This window comes from Zalophus californianus, chromosome 4, assembly GCF_009762305.2.
Source record: "Zalophus californianus isolate mZalCal1 chromosome 4, mZalCal1.pri.v2, whole genome shotgun sequence".
Taxonomy (NCBI): Eukaryota; Metazoa; Chordata; class Mammalia; order Carnivora; family Otariidae; genus Zalophus; species Zalophus californianus.
This window is the reverse complement of record NC_045598.1, coordinates 182,606,072-182,631,313: the sequence shown is the minus strand read 5'-3', so window position 1 is coordinate 182,631,313 and position 25,242 is coordinate 182,606,072. Positions and strand designations below refer to the sequence as shown.

Sequence of the window (25,242 nt, the reverse complement as noted above, 5' to 3'; positions counted from 1 at the left end):
CCAAGCCCCAGCTGCCCATCTATAAAATGGGATAGTCATTGAGACCACCTCAGGGATTTCATGAGAAAACGTGTGGTCTGTACATCTCTCAGTGCTTGGGACACAGTAAGAGCTCAACCGGGCTGCAGCCACTCTGGAAAACAGTATGGAGGTTCCTCAAACAGTTGAAAATAGAGCTACCCTACGATCCAGCAATTGCACTCCTGGGTATTTACCCCAAAGATACAAATGCAGGGACCTGAAGGGGTACGTGCACCCCGATGTTTATAGCAGCAATGTCCACAATAGCCAAACTGTGGAAAGAGCCAAGATGTCCATCGACAGATGAATGGATAAAGAAGAGGTGGTATATATACACAATGGAATATTATGCAGCCATCAAAAGGAAGGAGATCTTGCCGTTTGCAACGACGTGGATGGAACTGGAGGGTGTTATGCTGAGTGAAATAAGTCAATCAGAGAAAGACATGTATCACATGACCTCACTGATATGAGGAATTCTTAATCTCAGGAAACAAACTGAGGGTTGCTGGAGTGGTGGGGGGCGGGAGGGATGGGGTGGCTGGGTGATAGACATTGGGGAGGGTATGTGCTACGGTGAGCGCTGTGAATTGTGCAAGACTGATGAATCACAGATCTGTACTTCTGAAACAAATAATGCAATATATGTTAAGAAAAAAAAGAAGAAGATAGCAGGGGGGGAAGAATGAAGGGGAGTAAGTCAGAGGGGGAGATGAACCATGAGAGACGATGGACTCTGAAAAACAAACTGAGCATTCTAGAGGGGACGGGGGTGGGGGATGGGTTAGCCTGGTGATGGGTATTAAAGAGGGCACGTTCTGCGTGGAGCCCTGGGTGTTATGCACAAACAACGAATCATGGAACACTACATCAAGAACTAATGATGTAATGTATGGTGATTAACATAACAATAAAAAATTTAAAAAAACTACTAAAAAAAAAAGAGCTCAACCAGGGGTCTCTGTTCTTACTCTCAGGTGGCGCCTTCCGAAGCCTTCTGCCGCCTGGCCTAAGCCTGGTGGTGCGTCCCAATCCTGATCTCACACGTTCACTGTTGTTCACTACTTCCATTTTTCCCTATCCTCTACCTCAGAGACACTTCCCCCCAATTTTTTTCTTTTTGTCACCCAGCATTTCACTCGAGTGAGGAGCAACTAAAAACCCACCTGCTCCTCTCACACTGAACTGGTCATTTCTCCCTTAGCTCTCCCAAATATCACTCACATCCTCGTATCACGCTGCCCTGAGTTATTTGTTTATATGTCTGTTTTCTCCACCAGGCTGAGCTTCTTGAGGGTATGAACTATGGTCTCCCCGCCTTTCTGTCTCTGGTACTTGGCTGCATGCATGGAACAGGATAGGCGTCTATTTAAAAAAAAAACACTTGATGTATAAATCATGGGGTGAGTTGGTGGAATGATGGGCGAATGCCTTTGAATTGTCTTGAGTCATCTTCCCAAGACAGTGGATGAACGAAAGGTCACAACTGACTTGAACTTTTCTCCTCTTCCCTTCCAGCTGGGGACCATTTTCAGAATCAAACTTTCTGACCTGGAAATGCCAATAGAAGTAATAATCATCGCCAGGAGCTGTGGTGAGCAAACACTTTGAGCTTTGTGGCCAGGACAGTTTCCTCTGTGGACCTGAGATGGACAGTCCCCCAGCCTCCTGAGGTAAATGACTGCCCTCTCCCCCAGCACGAGTGAGAGGTGTTGTCTTTTCTGGTTTCTTCCATACATTAACTTGAGTAGCAGGGGAGAGATGTTCCCCTATGTCTCGGTCTCTTTGTAATTTGGCCTGCTCTCCCAGGGATATGCCATTAAGAGGGAACACTTTCTACCTCAGGGAAAAATGCACGGTCATTAGAATATCAAGCAACCTGATTTTCTTAAAAGGAAAGCCTTCTGTGTTCTCATTAAACAAGTAGGTAGAAACTGAATTAGGAACAGCCTCATATGACCAGTGCCGGCCATCCCAAAGACAGTCTGGAATGACACTGTCCTGGAATGAGGGTTAGCAATCAACTCTGACCCACAGGGCAAAACTGGCCCAGTCATATTTTATAGATCATTTCTGTTGGTACCCAGCCACATTCCTTCCTTCAGATATGTGTCACAGCACAACAGCGGTGGTGACGGGCTGTGTGGCCAGAAAGCCACAAATATTTACAGTCTGGTCCTTCATGGAGAGAGTGTGCCAGCCCCTGGTCTAGAGCTAAGCTGCCCACATGTAGCCACCCCATGTGTGGCTATTTAAATTTTAATTCGTTGAAATTAATCACAATTAAAAATTCAACCCTCAATCATGCTCACCACATTTCAAGTGCTCAATAGCCGTATGTGACTCATGGCTACCATTTTGGACAGCACATTGAGCAAGTTTCCATCAGTGAGGAAGGCTGGCTTGGGGAAATCTGTGGTCACCCTGGAACGCCTCTCTTCACTCTGAGTGTCTAACTCAGCTTGGATATAGTTGCCACCATCGTGGAAGAAGGAAGGTTGGTCCATGTATGTGTGTGTGTGGCTGTTCTGTATGATTATTGGTGAGGACATCTATCTATTTATCTACTTACCTATCCATAAAAATGGAATTACTTCTAAAATTTCTTTGGACAGCCAAACTATGGCCGCTGTATATGAGTCCATGTAAAAACTAAGCCACTTGGACCTTGAGATATATCAGTTTTATATATGCAAATAAGTTGATACAAATATGAGTTTTTCTATGGTCATGGGAAGATCAGATACAGTATAGGGCTTCCTGTAAAGGGAACGAAGCAATGGCCATAGTGTTCCTCATGGGCTCAAGATGGGGCGAGAGAGATAAGAAACAGGGAGAGGAAGAAAGTAAGCTAAAGATATGGTGTTCGTGAGTCTTGGAAGAATGAGGAATGATGGAGACAAAAGATAACCATGGGTTTACTTTCAAAGAATGTGTTAAACAGAGTAATAATGATTGGGACCTTATCCCATCTCAGAATCGGGCTGAGCACAACCATTCCTACATAGCAGACCCATGGGGAGAAGCTTGGACTTGGCAATAGTCCCATCATCTTGGATGGGTCAGGACTGGGGGTATAGGAGCTCCAGTGGCGCAATCGGTTAGCGCGCGGTACTTATACAGGACTGGGGGTATAATAAGAGGTTCTACTTGTTGAATAAGGCAGTGTGCAGTGCAGAATAAGAGGGCCAGTCACTTAGCTGCATAGCATTTATGGATGGGTCCCAAGACGGAGCAGAGAAGAAACTCTAGGTGACCAGGAGGCCTATAGGCAAAGGCCCCACATTGTGTCTTTAGGAGCTGGGCTTTCTCCGCCGTGGGTTGCCCAAGAACTAGCAAGAACAGAGCAGAGATTCAGACGATGGAAAAGGATTGAATTGATATGTATCTGTACATCTAGATCTGAAACGGGCCCTGCCTCTCTTCTCTTGGTTGGTTTTTAAGCTCTTCAACATTGCTGCTGAGTGCAGGAAACACTTGAAACAGGTGTTTCCATAGTGGACCTTCAAACAATGGAGCTTAATGCAGATGTGAAGTAATTAGAAGTAACAATAAGAAGAGATATTGATTTTTAGTATATAGTATTGAGCACATCAGGGACAACAGTGGTGGTGATGAGGGTGATTTTAATAGCGATGATATCGTCCATCCATTTCAAGCTCCTTAGGTGCCACATGCACAATTCTGGTAATAATAATTATTATTATAATAGCTTCAAATTATTGTGCTAAGCACTCTACTCACTTTTTCTCAATACATGAACCCAGAGTATGCTTTTCAATTACATTTTTTTTTCAATTGCTCGATTTTGATATAATTGCAAATTTAGAGGTAAGTTGCAAGAAGAGCCAAAAAATTCCTGGATACCCTTTACTCGGATTCCTTAAGTGTTGACATTTCACTCTATGTCCATTCTATCCTTTCCTCTCTCTTTTTTTCCTGAAATCCGAAGATTCCTTTTTTTTTTTTATTAAGTAATATAGCCAATCAGAATTATGGGCTTTTCAGAGATAAAGGTGAATTTCTTTTTTTTTTTTAATTTTATTATGTTAGTCACCGTACAATACATCATTAGTTTTTGATGTGGTGACCCACGATCCATTGTTTTCGTATAACACCCAGTGCTCCGTGCAGTACGTGCCCTCCTCAATACCCATCACCAGGCTAACCCGTCCCCCCTCCCCCCGCCCCTCTAGAACCCTCAGTGTGTTTCTCAGAGTCCATAGTCTCTCATGGTTCGTCTCCCCCTCCAATTCCAACCCCGCATTTTTCCCTTCCTTCTCCTAATGTCCTCCCTGCTGTTCCTTACGTTCCACAAATAAGTGAAACCATATGATCATTGACTTTCTGTGCTTGACTTATTTCACTTAGCGTCATCTCCTCCAGTCCCATCCATGTTGACGTAAAAGTTGGGTGTTCATCCTTTCTGATGCCTGAGTAATATTCCATTGTATATATGGGCCACATCTTCTTTATCCATTCGTCTGTTGAAGGGCATCTCGGCTCTTTCCACAGTTGGGCTATTGCGGACATTGCTGCTATGAACATTGGGGTGCATGTGGCCCTTCTTTTCACTACATCTGTGTCTTTGGGGTAAATACCCAGGAGTGCAATTGCTGGGTCATAGGGTAGCTCTATTTTTAACTTTTTGAGGCACCTCCACACTGTTTTCCAAAGTGGCTGTACCAACTTGCATTCCCACCAACAGTGTAAGAGGGTTCCCCTTTCTCCACAACCTCTCCAACATTTGTTGTTTCTTGCCCTGTCCATTTTTGCCATTCTGACTGGTGTAAGGTGGTATCTCAGTGTGGTTTTGATTTGAATTTCCCTGATGGCTGATGACGATGAACATTTTTTCATGTGTCTGTTAGCCATTTGTGTGTCTTCTTCAGAGAAGTGTCTTTTCATGTCTTCTGCCCACTTTTTGACTTGATTATTTGTTTTTTGGGTGTTGAGTTTGAGAAGTTCTTTATAGATCTGGGATACCAGCCCTTTATATGTAGTGTCATTTGCAAATATCTTCTCCCATTCTGTGGGTGGCCTCTTTGTTTTGTTGACTGTTTCCTTTGCTGTGCAGAAGCTTTTTATCTTGACGAAGTCCCAAAAGTTCATTTTTGCTTTTGTTTCACTAGCTTTTGGAGATGTATCTTGAAAGAAGTTGCTATGGGCGATGTCAAAAAGGTTACTGCCTATGTTCTCCTCTAGGATTTTGATGGATTCCTGTCTCACATTTAGGTCTTTCATCCACTTTGAGTTTATCTTTGTGAATGGTGTTAGAGAATGGTCGAGTTTCATTCTTCTGCACGTGGCTGTCCAATTTTCCCAGCACCATTTATTGAAGAGACTGTCTTTTTTCCACTGCATGTGTTCTCCTGCTTTGTCAAAGATTATTTGACCATAGAGTTGAGGGTCCATATCTGGGTTCTCTATTCTGTTCCATTGGTCTATATGTCTGTTTTTGTGCCAGTACCATGCTGTCTTGGTGATTCTTATAACGACAATAGAACCGAGTCAGAAACTTAGCATTGGTTTGCTACTGTTACCTGATCCTCAGACCTTATTCTGATTTCACCAAGGGCCCCCAGTGAAATCCTTCCCAGCAAAAGAAAATCCATTTGGCACATGGCCTTGTTGAAAAACTTCCTTAGTCTTGTATTTTGTGACATTCATGTTTTTGACATGTTTAAGCCAATTACTTTTCTTCAGAGCATCTTTCAGTTGGTGCTTGTCTGATGCTCCCTCATGATTAGATTTAGATTTCATGCTTTTGCTGGGCATCCTGCAGAATTCATGTGGTGTCTTTTTGGTGCCTCATAATTGGAAGGCCGGTGTTGGTCTGTCCCATTACTGTGATGTTGGCTTTATCACTTGGTTAATGATGGAAGCGGCCATTTGTCAAGGGGCCCCGGCTCCTTTCAGTGGAGAATGGTATCTAGAAATACCTTTTGGTCATGAGGTATGTCCATTGCTACTGAGATACATTGCCCCTAGGCCCTCTGAGTAGACAGAGCTGGGGAGTAGGGAGTGTGGGTTTGTGTGCACGTGTGTGAGTATACACTCATGCATATACACACACATATACACACCTCCGTATTTACAGACATGTGTATACATATCCGCATATACATGCATACCCATCATATATATGTGTGAATATACATATATAGGCACATCATCTAGATCATTTCTAAATCAACCTATATATATATTAAAACCACTGTGAGTGCACGCTGGTGATGCTAGCCACATTCTTGAAATCCACATCTGTCTTAATGATGCTGACCCAGTCCCACTGCCAATACCCCAGACCGCCGCATTTATTAAACCATGGGTCAGGCCGTGTTCCAGATCCTTCCCTTACTGTTACTGCTCATAACAACCCAGCGGCCTGAGTACAGATGAGGAAACAGGACTCTGAAAAGATAATTAGCTTCTGCAAAGTTGTACAACTAGCAGATGTGGCAAGCGTACAGTGAGTGCCTGTTCACCTGTCAGCATTGGATCCAATGGCCTGTGGAGACACCGCTACCCCAGAAGAAAACCCGAGCGAAAGGTGAGGGAAGTGTTTGTCCCCATGGACCCACGGCCACTGTGGCTCCTAGCAGCAGGAAGGCAATGGCATGTTGGTGGATGCCCACGTCCTTCACTCCTGGCACGTGTTTGTGGCCTGCCTCTCTGATGGAGTCACAAAGCCCATCACACAGGGTGTGCAGAGACGCATGGCTGCAGGAAGGTGCAACCGTGGGCCACTGCGTGTGCACGTGATACGTTGTCCTGGGGGGAGGGGCGGTGCCTGGCCCTTGCCCTGTGCTTGCAAAGCCCTCGGTCAGGTTGAGGGTGTGAATGCAGAAGTAGTCCTCTCTGGGGAGAGGGCATTTCCTCTCTTGCCGTGGGGTATTCCCAGCTGAGCCTCTGCAGCCCAGAGGCCTTAACTGAGAACACATTTGTATCCCTGGCTCCCAGCAGAGCATTTGTAGGAGGCGAACTTGATAAATGCTAGTTCCATTCGTGCATCAACAACTATTTCTGAGGTCTTTTTCTGTGCCAGGCACTGTCCTGGGCAGCCAGAGACCCAGGGAGCTCACGTACTGGCTGGGGGCAGGGAAGGGGAAGAGATGGACAATAAACAGGAATGGAAATATACAGCGGCAGGGTGGGGTGGGGTGGAGAGTGCCAGGCGGGGACTGGGTGAGGTGGGGTGGGGTGGGAGGCACAGTGTGGCATCCTGGTCCAGGAGGGGCACTCGGAGGAGCCGTGGCTGGAATCCAGTCACACTGCTCAGAGGAGGGAGCACAACAGTGAAGACGAGGAGCCTGGGCTGCTGATCAGAGGATGGACGGGGGACTCATTACCCTCCCTGAGGGACTGTGGCCTTTGCCCTGGAAAGCCAGACCTGCCTGCTCCCATGCATCTTTTCAGGCCTCAGGAGTCCACACACGTGGGCACTCTTCCTCAGATCTCAAACTGTTATCAGCTGCCCAGAGGCGAACTGGAGGCCAAGGCCCTCTGAGTAGATAAGAGGCGGTCTTGGCAGTCATAGATATGGAAATGGGCAGCAGTGGGATGCGGGTGAAATTTCTGTTGCTGATCACTTTAAAGGAAAGAGCAACAGTTGTGGGCACAGGGGCCGTTGTCCTGGAAGAGAGGAGACCTGGGGGCCAGCTTCGAGGAGCTGAAGGGCTGGCAGGTGCAAAAGGGTGAGCTTGTCCCAGGTGGTTTTAAGGAGGGAATCCACAGGGAGTGAGTGGAATTAGCAGAGAGGTTCCAGTTCAGGCCGTGGTGTTCCTTCCTTCCTTCTCATCCATTCGTTCATTCGCTCAGGCAGCAGATACTCCTGGGTGTCCGGCACTGTGCCAAGGACCGGGGATGAAACAGTGAGACAAGAGCTCCATCCTCGAGACAGTAGTGATTCAGTGGGAGAAACAGACAAATTAACAGATCAGCAGGAGGCACAGATGCAGTTCTGAGTTTGCGGAGACCTGAAGCTAATACAATTTGGGAGTCCTCTTTAAGAAATAATGATACAAGTTAGGGATTTAAAATGAAAGACAAGCCCTAGGGGCACCTGGGTGCCTCCTTTGGTTAAGCATCTGCCTTCGGCTCAGGTCATGATCTCAGGGTCCTGGGATTGAGCCCTGTATGGGGTTCCCTGCTCTGGGGGGAGCCTGCTTCTCCCTCTCCCTCTGCCTGGCATTCCCCCGCTTGTGCGAGCTCTCTCTCTCTCTGTCAAATAAATAAATAAAACCTTAAAAAATAAAAAAGAAACACAAGCCCTAGTTAAGTGGGGTGCAGCCAGGGGCTGGAGCTTAAGCTTCCCTGGTGTGGGCCGGGCCTCCTGCTGGATGGGGGAAAATGTTTTCTCTCCGGGGGTACCTGAAGCCGCAGGGGTGACTGGGCATGAGGGGTTCTTTGCAGCAGGAGCCTGAGGACAGAGACTTGGCAGGAATGCTGGTAATGGGGATTCTGGGGAGGGGGGTCTTACCTTCCAGGTCCTCCAAGCCCTTGTTCTCGGACTAACTAATGAGAGCTAAAGACTTTTGTTCTTCTGAGTGCTCCTGGGACTTTCAAAGGCACTTTCCTGGCCATTCTACAAGGGGTCTATATTACGATGCCACTTCTGGGACTGCGTTCTGAGCAGTCACCTGAACCTTGGGAGTAGAGATGCTGGCAGAGCATCTGCCAACACTTGCAAAGGTCTGCCTGTGGGTCACGTGCTCTTCTAAGAGCCCCAAGCATCGACACGTTTAACTCCCCCCCAGCCACCTGGGAGCTTCTGTCATTCTCCTTGTTTCACCAGTGATGGAGGCACAGAGTGGTATGTAACTCAGCCGCAGACACAAGCTGTCAGTAAGTGGAGGAGGTGGGCTCTCCCGCCGCGTCATGTGCCTCTGGAGCCCAGGCCCCTTGCTGTACCACCTGTGCAGGATCCTTTCCGCCTGACTCTTTTAGAGCAGTGTGCTGGAGACAGTGCGAGGGGCCAAGGTTAGAAGGGCCAAAGGACATGCACAGAACGGGATAACGTGTGAGGGACCTGCACGCCACAGGGCTTGCTAGCAGATGCGGAGGGGGACACACAGAAAACCAGAGTAAATGGTAACTGTGTGTTCACAGGGCTGGAAGCCCCGCTCGGCCCTCCCCCCTTCCCGGACAGTCCCCCAGGCTCATCTGTCCACACGTCATTCGCTGGCGGTTTCTGAGAGCCTGACACAGGAGAACCAATGCTGAGGAATGGAGACCTGGTTTCTGCTCTCATGCCACTAACAGCACGGGCTTCTGCCTGCTCGCTCTGCTTGCACTTTCTCCCACCCTGTGGCAGGGCCGTATCTTCCGGCAGCAGCCCTCCTTGGTCCCTCACTGGTCCCAGTGCCCTCGGAGCCCATGCCTCCCTGCACCTGTCGCCTCGTTTGAAGAACGGAGCGGGGGACCCACAGACCCCCCCCCCCCCCGGTCTTCAGAGCACACGCTCTTCACCATGGTCGCAAGAGGCTTTGCAGGCATATGTTGCATCATTAGCATCTGCTAGAAAGGTCAGGCACCCTGCCTGAGACCATAGTTGACGATGGTGCATGCCCTCCCTGGGGGCTCAAAGATCCAGCCCTGGTTGACAACCGGGCTGGAAGTGGGAAAGCAACAAGCCTCAGCACAAGCTCACTCTGACTCCACTCACCAGCTGCGGCTCCCTAAGCTGATGAGCCTGGCTCCCCTGGGAAGATGGGGCCAGTCCCACCCACCAGGGGAGAGGGACCCCACAGGGATTTGTGAGCTTTGAGGGTTCACCAGAATAGGTCTTGGCCTGAGAAGGGCCTGGAGGCTTCTCCATCTGCATCTCTCCAGCTCTGCCACCCGGATTCCCAGCTGTAAGGGAGACAGCCCCCCACCTGCGAGGGCCTGTCAGGGTGAAACGCTGCGCACAAAGCCGGGCCCGGTGCCTGGCCCATAGTCAATGTGACACGTCACCCGTGTTGTTATTCCTAGCTAAGCCACACTGGCGGGCCATGGATGAGCTGTCACACAGCTCCGCTTCCCCCTCAGCTCGGGGCAGGTGTCTGGCTGCAGCCGAGACATTTCTTCCATGGCAGGACGAACGTTCCAGAATAACCATTTCTTCCATGGCAGGACGAACGTTCTGGAATAACCACTGCGGCCAAGACTGGAGGCCTTGATGACATGCATGGGGGGGCCACCAGACCACCAGAAGCATGGAAATTTCCTTTGTGCTTCTGGAAGCCAAGCCCATAGATTGAGTCAACCTCAAATGACTACTCTTTATTCCAGTCATGCCTGGATGATGAGCATTTGGACATTTACTAATAACCTTTGTTCCCCAAGGGCATCCAGTCATGTCCTTTCTCTTTTCAGTGTCCATGTCACTCCTGGCCCCAGGACAGAGTCCAGATTCCACAGCAGGATGGACAAAGCTCACCGTGACCTGGGCCCCACCCAGGACCCCGGCCTTATCACCGTGCTCCTGCAAACCACAGAGAAGTTTTTAGAGTAGTATGGAGAGTGTAGACTGTTAAGACAGAATGCCTGAGTTGAGATCCCAGTTCTGTGGCCTACTGTACCATGTTGGGCAAGCCACTGCACCTGCCTTGATCTGTGTTTTCTCATGGGCAAAACAGACCCAAGAGATGAAAATAGTGCCATCCTCATAGGGGTGTTGTGAGGATCAAATGTGTTGACATATGTAAAGATGCTTAGGACCCTTCTAGACACACAGCAGTCCTGACTTCCAGTGCTGTGTTTCAAGTACTGTTCTGGGTCGGGCTGAGCTCTCGGACTGCTGGGGGCACTCCCCTGGGGGGCGCTCTCCTGGGATCTGCTCCTTGTGGTGAGCCCCTGGGGTCATTGGGACATTGCCCCAGATCCGAGCCAGTGAGGGGACTGGGGTCCTGCCTTTACTGGGGTTGAGGGGTGGGGTGCCAGGTTTTTGCAGGCTTGGTCTTTTTTGGTGAATTGCAAACATAAAAGCAGGAATAAGGGCGTGGGAAGGGAAAAGTGGGGTCACTTCAAGCTGTCACCTTGGGCTTTTCGAAAAGGGGAACTCCATGGGTGGGGAGATGTGCTGTTGCTCTCGTCGTGTCGCTGGTGTTGCGTGTCTTGGAGGTGGATGTCTTTATTTTTATTTATTTATTTATTTTTAATTTAAATTTGACTTAGTTAACAGACAGGGCAATATTGGTTTCTGGAGTTGAATTCAGTGATTCGTCCCTTACCTACAGCAGCCAGTGCTCATCACACCACGTGCCCTCCTTAATGCCCATACCCCACCTAGTCAGAGAGAGAGGGATGTCTTCAAAGTGAATGTTTTGGCAGTCAGAATGTCAGGCACTTACTAACATCACAATCAAAAAAGCTAACTGTCAGGCACTTGAACTATGGTACTTAGTATAGATGTGGCTTTGGCTGTGACTACGGATGTACCTATATAGATCTAGATACGTTCTCTGTTTATCATAAATAGCACTCATTCTAAATGAAGTAATTTTCACGTCCCCAGGATTTGGAACGTGTGGCTTGCATGTGCTCATCCCTCCACCTGAACACCCTCCTCTTTGTACCTTCCTGTTGAAATCATCCCTCTTCAAGACTCAAGTGTCACCTCTTCTGGGAACCCATTCCCCCCAGCTTGTCCCCCAGCCTCCCCCTGGCTCCCCCAGAGCACCCCCGTGTGTGACTTGACCATACTGCCCATCATGCGGTGCCCATGTGTGTTTTCTCTGTTAGATTGGCAGCTCCTTGGGGAGCAGGAGTGGGATTCGCTCTTCAAGGGGACTCACTGAAAACCCACCTGTGCCAGGTCCAGCTCTGCATCCGCAGAGCCAAGAATGGATATATGAAGGCAGGCACAATTGACTGCCTGTCTTGGCCACACAGAACCAGCCCCAGCTGCTGGGTTGATAAACATGATGTCCAGCTAGCTGACCGCTCAGCTGGGCTAGATGCAGGCTTGGGCCCCCTGGGGGATTATTTCTCTCTTCTTCAGTTCTCTGGGGTATCCATCAGCCTTCCACACTTCTTGTGACTTCTGCCTCCAGCTTCTGAAGAACTGGAAATGGGGGGGATCCCATGCCTGGGAGCTCACGGTCCTTTCACTTTGGGAGTAGCCACTGTTCCTGAACTGCTCTCAGCTCCGCCTGTATGCTCGCTGGAAGAGCTGTTTATGATGCGCATGCCTCAGGTTAAGTTAAGCAACCGCACCTGGCAAAATAGCCAACCACCCTTTCTGATCTGGATAATGGGGAGAAGGAAGAAGAGTGTGGACGAGAACCAAAGCCAGCCTGTCTGAAATACATTTGGTAAGCACTGTCTTGCATGGGACATCCCAGGGCCATGCCTCCATGTTGCTCAATGGCCTTCATGTGAACACTTCCTCCCAGGTGCTAAAAATATCCTCTGTGTTGGGGGATTGGCCAGCAGAAAATGAGAAGGAAGGGAAGGCTTTGGGGCAGGAGCCATGGATTTGTTTTCTGTTGGTTGAATAGAATGGAATTGACTCTCTGCCCTTCAGAGACATGCAGATGGGACAGTTACCTGGAACCTCCTTGAGGGCAGGGGCTGTGTCCTTCCCCGTTTGCAGCCCCAGTACCCAGATGGAGTTGGGGTCTATCAGGGAGTGCTTCTGGAGGTGACGTGAAGGGTTGTCACATTATGTGGCTGCGTGATGTTTCATCAGGTGGTGGTACCGAAGGACTTAACCATTTCTGTTACTGCGTATTTCTCTACGATGGGAGGAGGATGGTGCTCTCGGCTGAGTGCAGGTGGGACTGGAGCTGGAGGCGCCCCTCATGTTCCTCTATAAAGCTGGAATATTGGTAATTCACAGGGAAAAATATATTCCTGCAGCACGAACGGGGATGCTGACGTTCTGGGTGTCGGTAACATCTGCAAATCCTTTGGTCTGGTTCCTGGACCCTATAGGCTTCAGGAATGCTGCAGAACTCCAGGGTTGGAAAGTTCCATGGGTCTCCTTGGAACTCAGAGTGCCATTGGACTGTGAGGGGCACAGTATGCCCACATTCCGTGGAACCCTGGGGGCTCCCAGCATTCCAGCATCCAGTGGGAAGCCACAGAGCTGTGGCCCGGAAATCATCCCTCCGCCATAAAAAGAGTCAAGAACGGCAAACTAATGGACAGCGGCTGCACCAGCTTCTGCCCAGCTCCTAATTAGCTCCTCGGTAGTTTGAATGAATAGATACAAGAATGAGTGAGGAGGGAAGGGAAGATCCTTTCAAATCTGTGCGCGCACACACACACACACACACACACACACACACACACACACACACACAGTGGGGAGAGGCATATTGACTGTCGCAGCACTGGGGTTATCTTCGGGCATTTTGCAGGTAGGGGCTTGGGAGGCTCTACCTCCTGTAGCAGGCAGAAGGAGTCCTGTCCAAACCGCCGAGGGTGCCCTCCCCAGGACCCTGTGGGATGGGACGTGGAGCCGCATCGCCTGGGCTATCCTGCAGTGGTTCTCAAGCTGCTTGTGTTCCCGCCTCCTTTCTAGTCTTAAACATTACCGATGGCCCCAAACAGCTTTTCTTGACGTGGCTTCTCTCTCGTAACATGTCTCATGTTAGTTATGAACATAGAGGAGTGCTTTTCAGATGTATGCCTTCCTTGAAAAATAACAATAATGAATGAATCACGCGGTAAGATACGGATGATGAAAAACATGCCAAAACAGAACATTAGTGAGAAGACTGGTGTTTTACAGTTCTCTCCAGTGTCTGGCTTAAATGAGAACAGCTGGGTCCTCCTGTCTGCTTCTGTGTTCTATCTGTGCTGAAATCCCTTGTCACTTGCCTCTGGGAGACTCCCCTGTGCATTTGTAAGACACGGAAAAGGAGATAATGTCTTAGTAGTAGTATGAAAATGGTTTGCATCATGAACTCCCTGGAAGGGACATGGTGACCTCCAGGGGTCCCGGGAACATAATTTCGGAAGTGTAGGTGTGGTGGTTGAGAATAGGGCTTTTTGCGCAGCTTAGGCAGCCTAGGGGAGAAAGGAGCTCATATCCTGGGGTCCACCTGCCACCAGCTTAGTGGCCTTAGACGAGATTACTTAACTTTTCTGTGGCTCACTTCCATCCTCTATAAAATAGGATAATAGGGCCCACCGCATAGGATTACTATGGGCATTAAATGAGTGGATATGTATAGCTCTTAGAATAGTGCCAGGCACATATTAAATGCTATGTGCGCTGTCTACACACACATGCAGATGCATATGCTAATATACGTGTGTATGTGTATACACACATATACTCATATGCATGTTTGTGTGTGTATGTACTATATATAGCATATGTATACATATACTAATGCCGATAAAATATTTTTTAAAGTTACTACAGCAAAAGTCACCCATTTCACATCATTTCTAAGAAACCGAATTTTTAACACAGCTATTTCTTAAGGCAGCATTTCTGACCCCTCGTCAGCCAAGGCTATGTGCAGGGAGTGCCTCATGGAGCAGAACCGTAAGTGCAGGACCCAGATGAGAGATCAGCTGTGCAGGCCCCAGGGCGGCCGGCAGACTGTTCCCCTCCTCTTAACTTCCCTGGAAACCAGATCAAGGGCTTGGTGACAACTTTTGACGACGTTCCTCATTTTCTCTTCCTCTGTTTGCTGGTGACTACCATCTTCATTTAGCCATCCGATTGAAAACATCTGGCCACTGGGCAGGGCCAGAATCAAAGAAGGAGCCCACAGCGCCTGGGCCCAGGGATTTCCTGAAACCCCAGCTGCACCTCACGGGCAGCGCTGTGCTCGGTCAGGGGCGCAACTCATGCTGGGAGCCTTGTCCTGAAATGCTTTTGTCTGGAAGCTCGCAGCATGAGCTTTACAAAGGCACATGCATCCTCTTAGCCTTTGAAAATACACAGAAGTTCAAAAAATAAAAAAGATAAAAGGTTGGCTTGGATTATGTCGCCGTAGCATGGGACCCGCTTGAAGGAATCTGGGAGATCTCACGCTAAATGCCGGCTCCTCTTCCATCTGCTCCGGTGTGGACTGTGGCTCCCCACTCTGGCAAATTCCTTAATTCAATTAGCAAGTATCGACTGAATGCCTCTTCATGCCAGGCGGGCTTCGGAGAGCTGGGAAGAAGGCCTCAGTAACTCACAAGCAATCCCTCGTGAAATGTACATTCGGGTGGGGGAACTTCTGCTAAACTCCGAAGTTAGCAAGTGGAGTCTAGAATTTGTAGGAGGGTGACAAGTGCTGAGGGAGAGAGCTGCCAGTGGAGGGTGGCTGGGGCTGGCCACTCTCAGGAGGCTTGGAGGAGGTGATAGCCTTGTCCACGTGGCACCTGGGGGACAGCCATTGCCAAACCCTAAGCGGGCAGGAGCATCCCTGGGCCATCTGAGCAGCAGACACCAGGGCTGCCGAGCAAGTGAGGGGCTAGCGGATGGTCAGGGAGGAAGGGGGAAGGCCCGTCGTGGTGGCCTCATTGGGCTTTAGGTGACTGACATCTCCCAAGTGTGACACTGTGCCTCCCAATGGTCGGCAGTGACATCCTACGGCTAATACCCTAAGCTCCTCAAACCACAGCGTTGCCTCCTCTGGAAAACCATGCCTGCACCCATCACTGGGCCTGGACCCCTCCTCTGGGTGCCCATGCCATCCCGCATAGACAGGTTAATCTGCCTGCCCGTCTGTCTTCCCATTAGCTGGGTCTTTCAGTTTTCTACCTGCCAAGTGGGACAGCCCGCCGGTCCTGAGATTCGTGACCTCTTACCTTTGTTCGGGAGCACCACCCCCAACATCTGAGCTCCTAGGGCCCTCCTCAAATGCTGGCTCTCCCCTGGGACCCTTTTTATCATGGTCCCAAATGGACCCATCTCCTCCTTCCTCAGAACCCTGCTCACATTCTCTCTGTGCCCTTCCCAGGCACTCAGCTCATCCTGCCTGGAATTTGCCTGTCAGATTCCCCTGCTAGATGCTAAATTCTGCGGGGCAAAGACTAGGTACACCTCGGAAACCGTGGCCTGAACTCCGTGTATGTCACCTGCACTAGACTAGAGAGCTAGGAAGCCCTTCGCTGGCTGCTCTGTTCTGTCCGGATAGGGACTGGCGGCTCCAGGTTTGCCCCAGAGGCCTTGGTGCCTGGTTCTTGAGCATCAGCTGTCCTACACCGTAGGTACAACCAGCTCAGCGTTGGCACGGTCCGTGTGTCCTCAGGTGAGCTGTCCCTCTGCCGAGGGTGCCAAACCCCTATTTCTTCACCCAACAAGTGTGTCTGCCCAGCCCTTACCTCCTCAACAGGAGGGCCACCTCCTTGGGCGACTGTCACGGATGCCCCATCTGCTTCCATGTAGGGCCCTGCCCCTGTCCCTGTCCTGGTGGAGTGTTCTCGTCTAACCACAGTGGAGTGTGCCAGAGGGATTCAGGTGGCCCCACGCTTGCAGGGGCAGCCAACTTGGTCTCTAAAGGGCCAGACTGTAAATATTCTCAGCATTGCGGGCTTGATGGTCTCCAGTTTGACTGTTTGGTTCTGCCACTGTAGAGCAAAAGAAGCTGCGGGCAGTGCTTAAGTGAGTGGGTGTACGTAAGATGGCATTTACCGAGACAGGAGGCGGGTCAGGTTTGACCGTGGGCTGTAGTTTACTGACCCTTGGTCTTGACTCCTTCTAGGCTGTAGAGGGAAAGAGTTGGATTAGCCCGTGTATGCACTGTCTGCTAATTCCTGTGGCCTCTCGCGGGACAGGGGGCTCTTGGGGAGCCTACGTTGTGCTGCACTCAGCTTTGCGTCCTCGGGTACTAGCCCGGTACCTGGCACAGTGAGCCCGGGGATGGGTCAGCGAGTGCGGGAATGACCTTTCCACAGCTACTGAGCCTAGTCTTCTAGGCTAGACCTGCCCCTTCCCTCTAGGCACCTAAGCTGCCCCCCCACCCCTGCACTAGACCCAATCCCCCCCCTCCAACTGCACCATTTCTGGAATGAGTTTAATGAGCCCTGGGTGGGGATGGGCGCAGTCCCCTCGAGGTTCCCCTGGGAGGATTCGGCTCAGCCCTCTCTAGACTCTAACATCCTGGGAATGCCGCCCTTCTGGAAGCCCAGTGGACAAACCCACAGATTTCTAAGCACCCAGCCTTGACCAGCGCCCACCTGGATTGACCTGTCCACGGAGCTGGGGTGGGGGTCGGGGCAGATGGAGCTTCCTGCCTGCTGTTAGTCCCCCAGAAAGGAGGCACTGAGGTGTGAGACCCCCAGCAGGCAAGCCGTTTCCCTCCTGCATCGAGATTGTCCTGGGCTCTGCGTGGCCCTGGCTTGAGACCTGACATACACTGAGGCAGGCTATGGAAAACCCCACGTGCTCCACATATATTATCTCACGTAACTGTCATAACAGCCTAGGCCCCGGATATCATTATCCTCATCTTATACACGGCAGACTGAGTCACAGAAAAGTGACTTGCTTGAGCTCATGTAATGCAGGGGCAGAGTCGGGACTTGAACCTAGTGACCGGACGCTGGGGCCTTTGCTCATAACCCTCAATGCCAAGCTGACACGCAGTAGATAGGATCCAGAGCTGGAGGGAACCATGTGGATCGAACAAGCTACCACTCCAACCCCCTCTCTCTGGCTGAGGACACCTTTGCACAGAGAACTGAAGTCATCTGCCCAAGGTCACCCAACATTCGTAGTAGAGGCAAGATTTCTTTTTAAGGATTTTGTTTATTTATTTGAGAGGGAGAGAGAGCATGAGCAGGGGTGGGAGGGAGAAGCAGACTCCCCACTGAGCAGGGAGCCCGACATGGGACCCTGAGATCATGACCTGAGCCGAAGGTAGACGCTTAACCGACTGAGCCACCCAGGTGTCCCTCATCGTAGAGGAGAGATTTAAAGCTGCCTGATTCGATTCCTAATCCAGTGCTTTATCCACACACTCGAACCCCTTCTTTGACTTTTGACCTATAAATAAACAGAGCCAAGGTCCCTCCTTCCACCTAGAGTAAAACAACCTCTCACCTCATCCTTTGCTAAAAAAGCAGCCCCTTCTCCTGGGGGTGACAGTGCAGATATGCACCTTAGTTGCCGTGGTTGGGTGTCCTGGGATCTGGTTCCCAGATCTGGGTTCAAAAATCAGGACTCGGGTGGGCTCGGGCAGGTCCGCTTGCCTCTCTGACCCTCTCTTTTCTCTTCTGGCTCCTGGGACTGCCAGGCCCACCTTGCCAGAGGTGTCCTGAGAATTAAGTGCCCCGATGTACCTGAGTGTCCAGCCATCCCGACGCCCTGGGTTTTCAGCAAATGTGGCCTCTTTTCCCCACTTCCTGACTCCCTCCCAAAGCTCCCCCCGCCCACTGTGCCCCGAGGAATGGCAGCACATCCCATTCACTGCACTCAGCTGCAGAACTTCATGCGGAGACTCCTTGAGAGCGACCACTCTGACCTCATCCGGGGCAGTGTTGCAAGTCCAGGAAACCAGGTCGGGCTCTCTCCACCCCGGAGGCCATGGCAGCTCCGTGTTTTTGCTCAGCCTGTAATTGGCAGGGTTTTACGGTGGTTTCTCTGTTGCCCGAGAGTCCCAGTCTGCTCTCATTTCTCTCTGACATATAATCGTATCTCAGGAACCCAAGCAGTGAGGCTCCTGGCCCCTCAGTGGAGGCCTTTTTCTCTGGAGGCAGATGTCTGGGTCAAAAAGAAGACATTAGCTGGTTGAAGCCAAAGCTATGATTAGCCAGACCCTTTAATGAGAACGCCACATGGATCGGCTGGCTCTGGATGTGAGGAGCCTTAAAATTCTTCATCGGCTCTGTCTTCTTCTTCCTGATCTAGAACAATCTGTGGGAGCCCAGACCCTGGGGGCCGGCTGGGGAGTGGATGATGGGAGAGGGAACAGCAGGGGTGCAGGTTTCCGGTGTCCAGGAGCCTCCAGGGCTTGTTGTCATGTGTGAGGCCAGGAAGGGACCCTCAGCTCAGGAGCTCGCCCAGCTGCAGGCCGCCCGAAGCCCAGGCCGGCCTCCCCACTCAGCGCTGCCTTTGGGAGAAGTGGCAGGATCCACTCGCCTGCGGAACGGTGCTGTCTGCTGGAGGTGGTCTTGTTGCCTGGTGGTTAAGAGCTCTGTCCTGGGGGGACTGCCCGAGTCTGTGTCCTGGCTGGGCCGAGTACGGGCCGGGTGACCTTGGCGTTCTTCACTTCTTTGTGTTTCTGATTTTCCTCTGAAAAATTGGAATGATTACAACTTGTTCAAGCCTCATTAAAGACAGATTTTTTTGAGCGGTCCACAGTCTGTTACGTGGGGAGAGTGCCGAACCCGCTGCCGGCCTTAGGGAGGCCCTGGGAGTCCCAGGAGAGCGGACTGAGCATCTGACACAGAGCAGGAGAGGTGACTGCCCTGCCGATCTGCCCCCTCCCATCCCCCAGCCCCCATGGCACGCCTCTTCTAAGTCTTGGCATAAACTCTCTGGCTCGTTGAAAGGCGGCTTCGTTTCAGCATGGCCACGCCGGCTTTACAGAGGAGGACAAGGACACAGAGATGGGAAGACACTTGCCCAGCAAAATCTGTCCCAGCGAAGACTTGGCAGAGCCAGAATCAGACTCAGGCAGCTTGGCCCTCATCCACGTGCTTAACCATGAGGCTGCCCTGCCTCTTGGCGCGTGGGGAGAAACAGGCTTGCACCTGTACGGTGGTTGTCACCTGACTCGTGCTGGGACAGAGGCATGCCTGGGGGATGGGGTCTGTTCATCCTTCAGCTAATGCAGGTCTAGATCCCCTGTCTCTGCCTCTGTGGTGTTAGGAGGAGCCAGCAAGCCCTCAGCAAGGGCTGTCCCTCCCCCGACCCTGCGCAGCACCCGCCCCCCCCCCCCAGTCTGGTCAGAGGCAGGAGGCCCCCGGAGCGAGTTGGGGAGGGATGGGTGGGAGGCCACGGCGGAGGAGTGGGGGGCAGGGCACAGACCCATCTGTTTGGAATTAGGCATTGAACACAGTTGGCCAGCAACTGGCTCTCGTAGGCCAGAAAGCAGTGTGGAAACAGCCTGCCAAATGTCTAAGCGGAGCCAACTCCCCTCCTGAGATTCCATCCCGGTCTCTTTGCTCTAACGCCCGTTTGCCCGGCACCTTGTCTGCGCCGGATGGGGGACCTCCAGTTCGCAGATGAAACCCGGTCTGGGCTAACGGGCAAGGCCCACAGCCGCCGAGTGACCGTCTGGTGCAGATTTGAACCCAGGCTTTTGGATGCCAGTGCGTGGTTTCTGGGCCAGCTGTGCTGTGGGTTAGAGTACCTCCGGGTCAGATCAGGAGGCCTGAGTCCCATGTCCTGCTCCGTCCCTGACCAGCTATGTGGCCTCGGGCAAGTGGGATGACCTCTCTGAGCTGGACCTTCAGCTCTGACGTATAACATGTGACATTGTGTTACGTCCCCACCAGGAGGGCACGAGGAGGTGCAACTACAGTGAGCCTGGGCCACAGCGTTCAAAGTCCGGGAAGGACCTGTCTACATTCCCGAAGGACAGCGCCACCATCCCACAGACTTTCCAGCTGGGGAGTGTGGGGCTGGGCCCTTGGGAGCATGGGGGTCCCGGACAATCTTTCCAAGCCCTCATTCCTGGGAGCCATTTGTATATATTTTTTTTTTTTATTTAGAAAATTTTGCTGGGTCTGTGCGGTCACATGTCCCTTACCTTCTGTCCCTGTTGGTCTTCTTTACTGCTCCCTACTTTCCCTTCTTTGCCTTGGGCCTAAGTCTCTGGAAATGAAATCCCAAATCCTGGGAGGCTTTCTCCTTAAATACAGCCCTTGGGAGCTTGCTAGGTCAGGGTTCTGGGGAGACGCCAGCCCAGCATTGGGCTGCGAGAGAAGATTTTAAAGGTGCCATTATTTGTTGAGGGTCTGTTTTGTTTTTGGTCGCCTCATTTTACAACCATGAAAGCAGCCATGACCACTGAAGAAAATCCTGAAAATAGAGAAAAGTATAATGGCCCGGAGGAAAACAAAGCAAAACAAAGCAAAACAAAACCGTCCCAGAAAGTACTGATTTTAGCATTTTAGAGTATTTCTTTTCTCTCCATTTTTGGTTCCTTTCTTGTTAAGACTATAATTCTGATTCTGGTATTGTTTCTTTTGGTTGTTTTTTTTCCAATTTAACAGTACGGCAGATGTTTCCCCGTGTTATTTTAAACTCTTCATGAGCATTATTAATGATGGAGACTTTAGCGTCAGAGGACGGATCCTTGAACTTGCCACGCTGCTCTTCATGATCTCCTTCAGGTGGGGCACGCTGGAGCCCTCTGGCATTTCGCTATTAAAAAATAACATGGTGATAAACCTCTTTGGGCAGAAAACCACATGTCAGCCCATTTCCTGGAGCAGAGATTCCTGGAGGAAATTACAGAGTGGAAGCCAGAACTGTTTGAGGCCTTCGATGCCCCACATGAATGTCCTTTTGTTCCGGACAGAAGGCTGTGGTCTTGCACAGCAGACAAGAGCAAGGCCTCCTCTGCGGGGGAGGGGGGGGGGCTCTCGTGATGCCCCTGAAGTGAGGTCAGAATCCAAGGGAAGGCTCGGGAAGGCTCCAGGTGGGGCCAGGCTCAAGCTCTTTTTCTCGAAGCAGCTCTGGGAGTCATGGTGGTCTAGGTTAAGTTCCGCCCGAAGCTGGGACGACTGGTAGTGGTTGGAAGGCAGAAGCATCAGGACACGGAAGGTTCTGTGATGCTGGCATAGGCTTGCTGTAGGAGCTCCCCGTAGACTATGCACGAAAAGGCATGCACCCCCAAGCCGCGGGCTCCTTCTGGGCCCTACTCTTCACTCTTTGTCACTGGTCTCTGCACCTCTGACCGATCACACATTTGCTTCTTTGTTGAGTCTCTGGAACACCTCGGATCTAAGCTGCTTCATCCATTTGGTTCCCTGCTGCCCTCCTACCACCCGGTGCGTTACCTGGTGCATAGCATGTGTGCAGTCTGTATGTATGGAATGAATGAATGGTGAGTGGGAGCGAATGTAAAGACCGTCTGGCAGGTCCCAAAGCATAAGCGTTGGAAGTAACAATCCTTGCCTGCATTCCTTTCTCGAGTTCTTCGTCTGGGCCTGGCATCCAGTCCCGGACACCTCCTGGGCCATCCTACAAGGGATGCCGGATGTTATCAGCCTGTTTCCTGACTCCTGCCGCCTTAACATTATAACAGAAACATTTTCCTCATTTAAAAAAAAAAAAATTCTATGAACCACGATTTTTCTTCCTCTCACACATAGAAGAACATTCTAGAATGCACTTCACACTCTCCTTCATACTTTGGAAGGCTCTGGTGTTCACCTTAGAGTAGGATTGCTGGGGCATAGAACCTACCTATATGTCACTTGCCCCAATACCGCCGGTGGTTCCTTGTACGGTTGACAAGTCTACCTTCCCATTAGCACGGCAAGAGGTTCTGTGTCTACGCGTACCCCGGACACTTGGCATCACAGCGCCTGCTAATTTGTGCCAGGCTCATCGGTGTCAAGTGGTGCCTCCTCCTGTCTGCATGTGCGTTTCTTGGATTGTTAAGGAGGCCCCGGAGTTCTGTGCCTGCCCTGCTCTCAGCCCGGCCGCGCCTCCATCCCAAGCTCACTCGCTCTTCTGTTTGTCCTTCAAGGGAAGTGTAGACATTCGCCCCTTCAGCAGGCTCTGGTCCCAGGCCTCTCCTTTCTGCTCCCCACACTGCCCTTCCAGAAGAGCAGGATAAAGTCATGTGTACAAATCCAGTTGTGGAGTCTCACATCACTGGGATCAAAGTCTGCTCCAGCACCCTACGGGCTCTGCAACCTCCACCAAGGGCCTTAACCTCTCTGAGCCTTAGAGTCCTCCCTTGCAAACCAAGTATGAAAAATAGCACCTCCTGGGAGAGTTTTCTTGAGAATTAGGGGAGATTATTTATGGGCAGTGTTTGGCCTCTCATATGGCTGAGTGCCTGGTAGCTGTGGGGTCCCGGAGCCCTTGTAATCCTGCATTGTCATTACCTGTTTACTTTCCTGGCCTCTGCAGCTTGGGAGGATTCCGGGGCGGGGGCGGGGGGTGGGGTGCTCCTTTTGCCGCATCTTAAATTTTTCAGCTGCCAGCGTGCTGGTCCAACAGCAAGACAGTAATGATGGGTTGGTCTAGATGCCATTTTAAAGTCCCTTCCAACCCTGAAATTCTACGATCAGGAAATGGAAAAAGCCCTCCTTCCTAAGGTCTCTCAATGGGGCTTGATTACACGCTGCAGGTCATTATAGAGGCCGCAGCGGCAGCCGGAGCTCTGCGTGGCCCGATGGCTGCTTGGTACGCTCAGGAGCTGTCCTCTTTCCGCTGACCAGGGGATGGGAATCCTGGCAAAGGCAGGGCCTCAGCCTTCAGACCCACAGGAGACAGCCCTCCGCCCCCTACCCCAAGGGATGGCAGGGCGGCCTCTGGTGGCGTGTGAATATCAGGAACGTCATGGAAAGCGAGAGCAGAGGGGGCCTTTAGAATATCCAGTCCGGGGTCACAGTCTCCTGGGTCCGCAGGGGCCGTGTGGAGAGTACAGACAGATAAAAAGGCCTGGGTCAGCAGTAGGGAGTAGTGGGGTCTGTGACAGACCGGCAGACTGACCAAAGGAGATGGCTGTTGCTTAGCCCCGGGGGAATGTGAGCACCGGGCTCCTGCATCTTCTCTTCCTTTAGCAAAGAAAGCCAGAGGTCCAGATTTTTATGTGAAGTTTTCTGATTTTTAAAAGTGTTAGCAGGATGCCTGAGTGGCTCAGTGGGTTAAGCGTCTGCCTTCGGCTCAGGTCATGATCCCAGGGTCTGGGGATCAAGTCCCGCATCGGGCTCCCTGCTCAGTGGGGAGCCTGCTTCTCCCTCTGCCTGCCACTCCCCCTGCTTGTACTCTCTCTCTCTGACAAATAAATAAGTAAAATCTTTAAAAAAAATAAGTGTTTGCTAATTCAGAGTTTTGTCAATTGCTGTATGGCCCAGACAAAACAGGCCCATGAGACAGCAGTTTCAACACCCTCTGATTTAACACCAGATTTGACAGAGTGGGAAACCGAGGCTCAGAATTTGGGAACTTGCCAAAGTCCCCCAGGGGGTGGTGACCCAAGGGATATAAAACACAGTCCTTTGTGGCTTAGTGTAGGCACATTTTCCACCACCCTGAGGGGCCCCTCGGTGCTACCTGTCTCTGAGGCAGGAACTGAAGCCCAGAGAGGGATAGGGCCTTTCTCTAAGTCACACAGCTTTGCAATGGCAGAGTCCGGAGGAGGGCTGGGGCTTCTGAGCCCTCCTGCATGGGACTATCCAGCCACTGTGCTGCCAGAAACAACCCTGGAATGGTTCCAGCAAAAGCCTGGCCAGGAGCTTGGCACAGGGCACATTCTGAGTGGCAGCCAGTCAACAGGAAGTGGCTGGCCCACCCGTGGGCATTAATGGCGAGGCCCTGCTGCGGCCTGGAGAGCAGTTTGTGGGCAGTCTGTAGGCTCATGGAGCTACTGATCTCAGCCTGACGGTGCAGAGAACACCTTTGGCCTCTTTCTGAAGGGTCCCACCAACTGCGTGCCTGGAGTCTGATTGAAGGACGTGTCCTTACCCTTGAACCGGCATTCTTAAAGAGTCTGCCTGTGTGGGAGTGGGGGATGTTTATTCTCCTTTGTGGCCAGCCTCATGGCCTAGGAAAATGAACCTGGGCTTGGAATTATGAGAGTTGTGAGCAGTTCCAGTTCATGATGTCCTAGCCGTGACACTGGCTGGCCATTAGAGTAATTGTTGCCCTGCTGACCTCACAAAGCTATTTATTGTGAGAGTGTAGTCTGGCAGTTGGATCCAGATTGCCAAAGAAAATGCTAGAGAAATGGAAATTATTTTTGGCCTTAAATTCCTCTCAAACTGGAGCAGGAATGATAGGGAGGAGTCAGAACATTCAGCAGGTGCAAAGGCCCTGAGGCAAGAATGAGCTTGGAGAATTCAAGAACAGATATGGAGTTTGTAGGATCGGAACAGAGACGACAAGGGAGAATGTGGGCGGCAAAGCAGAAAGAGGTGGCCCATGGACAGCCAGGAGCAGGGTGCGGTTTCTGGAGGGAGGGCCAGGTGGCTGGTGGCATCTCATGGGAAGGTGCTGCCCCCCAAGATGGTGGGGAGGAGCTCACCCCTCTGAGGCGCACCTTTCTACTGGGGCCTGCCGGGCAGGAGAACAGAGAGGTCCAGAAAATGGAGAAGACAGTAGGGTGGGGGAGGGGGATCACCCCGAAAGACATTGAGGAAAAGGGGGTGGAT

General features: G+C 51.2%; 1 protein-coding gene across 8 annotated transcripts in view; it reads left to right on the top strand.

The window, feature by feature from the left end:
- Window positions 1-25,242, top strand: part of ST3GAL1 (ST3 beta-galactoside alpha-2,3-sialyltransferase 1) — a 94,526-nt gene that overhangs the window by 17,077 nt on the left and 52,207 nt on the right. For 6 of the 8 annotated variants that reach the window (XM_027608765.2, XM_027608737.2, XM_027608756.2 and 3 more), the window contains exon 2: window positions 1,540-1,694. The gene's annotated coding sequence lies outside the window, so the exon portion shown is untranslated. Of the gene's footprint in view, window positions 1-1,539; window positions 1,695-12,264; window positions 12,321-25,242 lie in introns of those variants that run through there. The other 2 variants (XM_027608776.2, XM_027608792.2) reach the window with 1 other exon arrangement.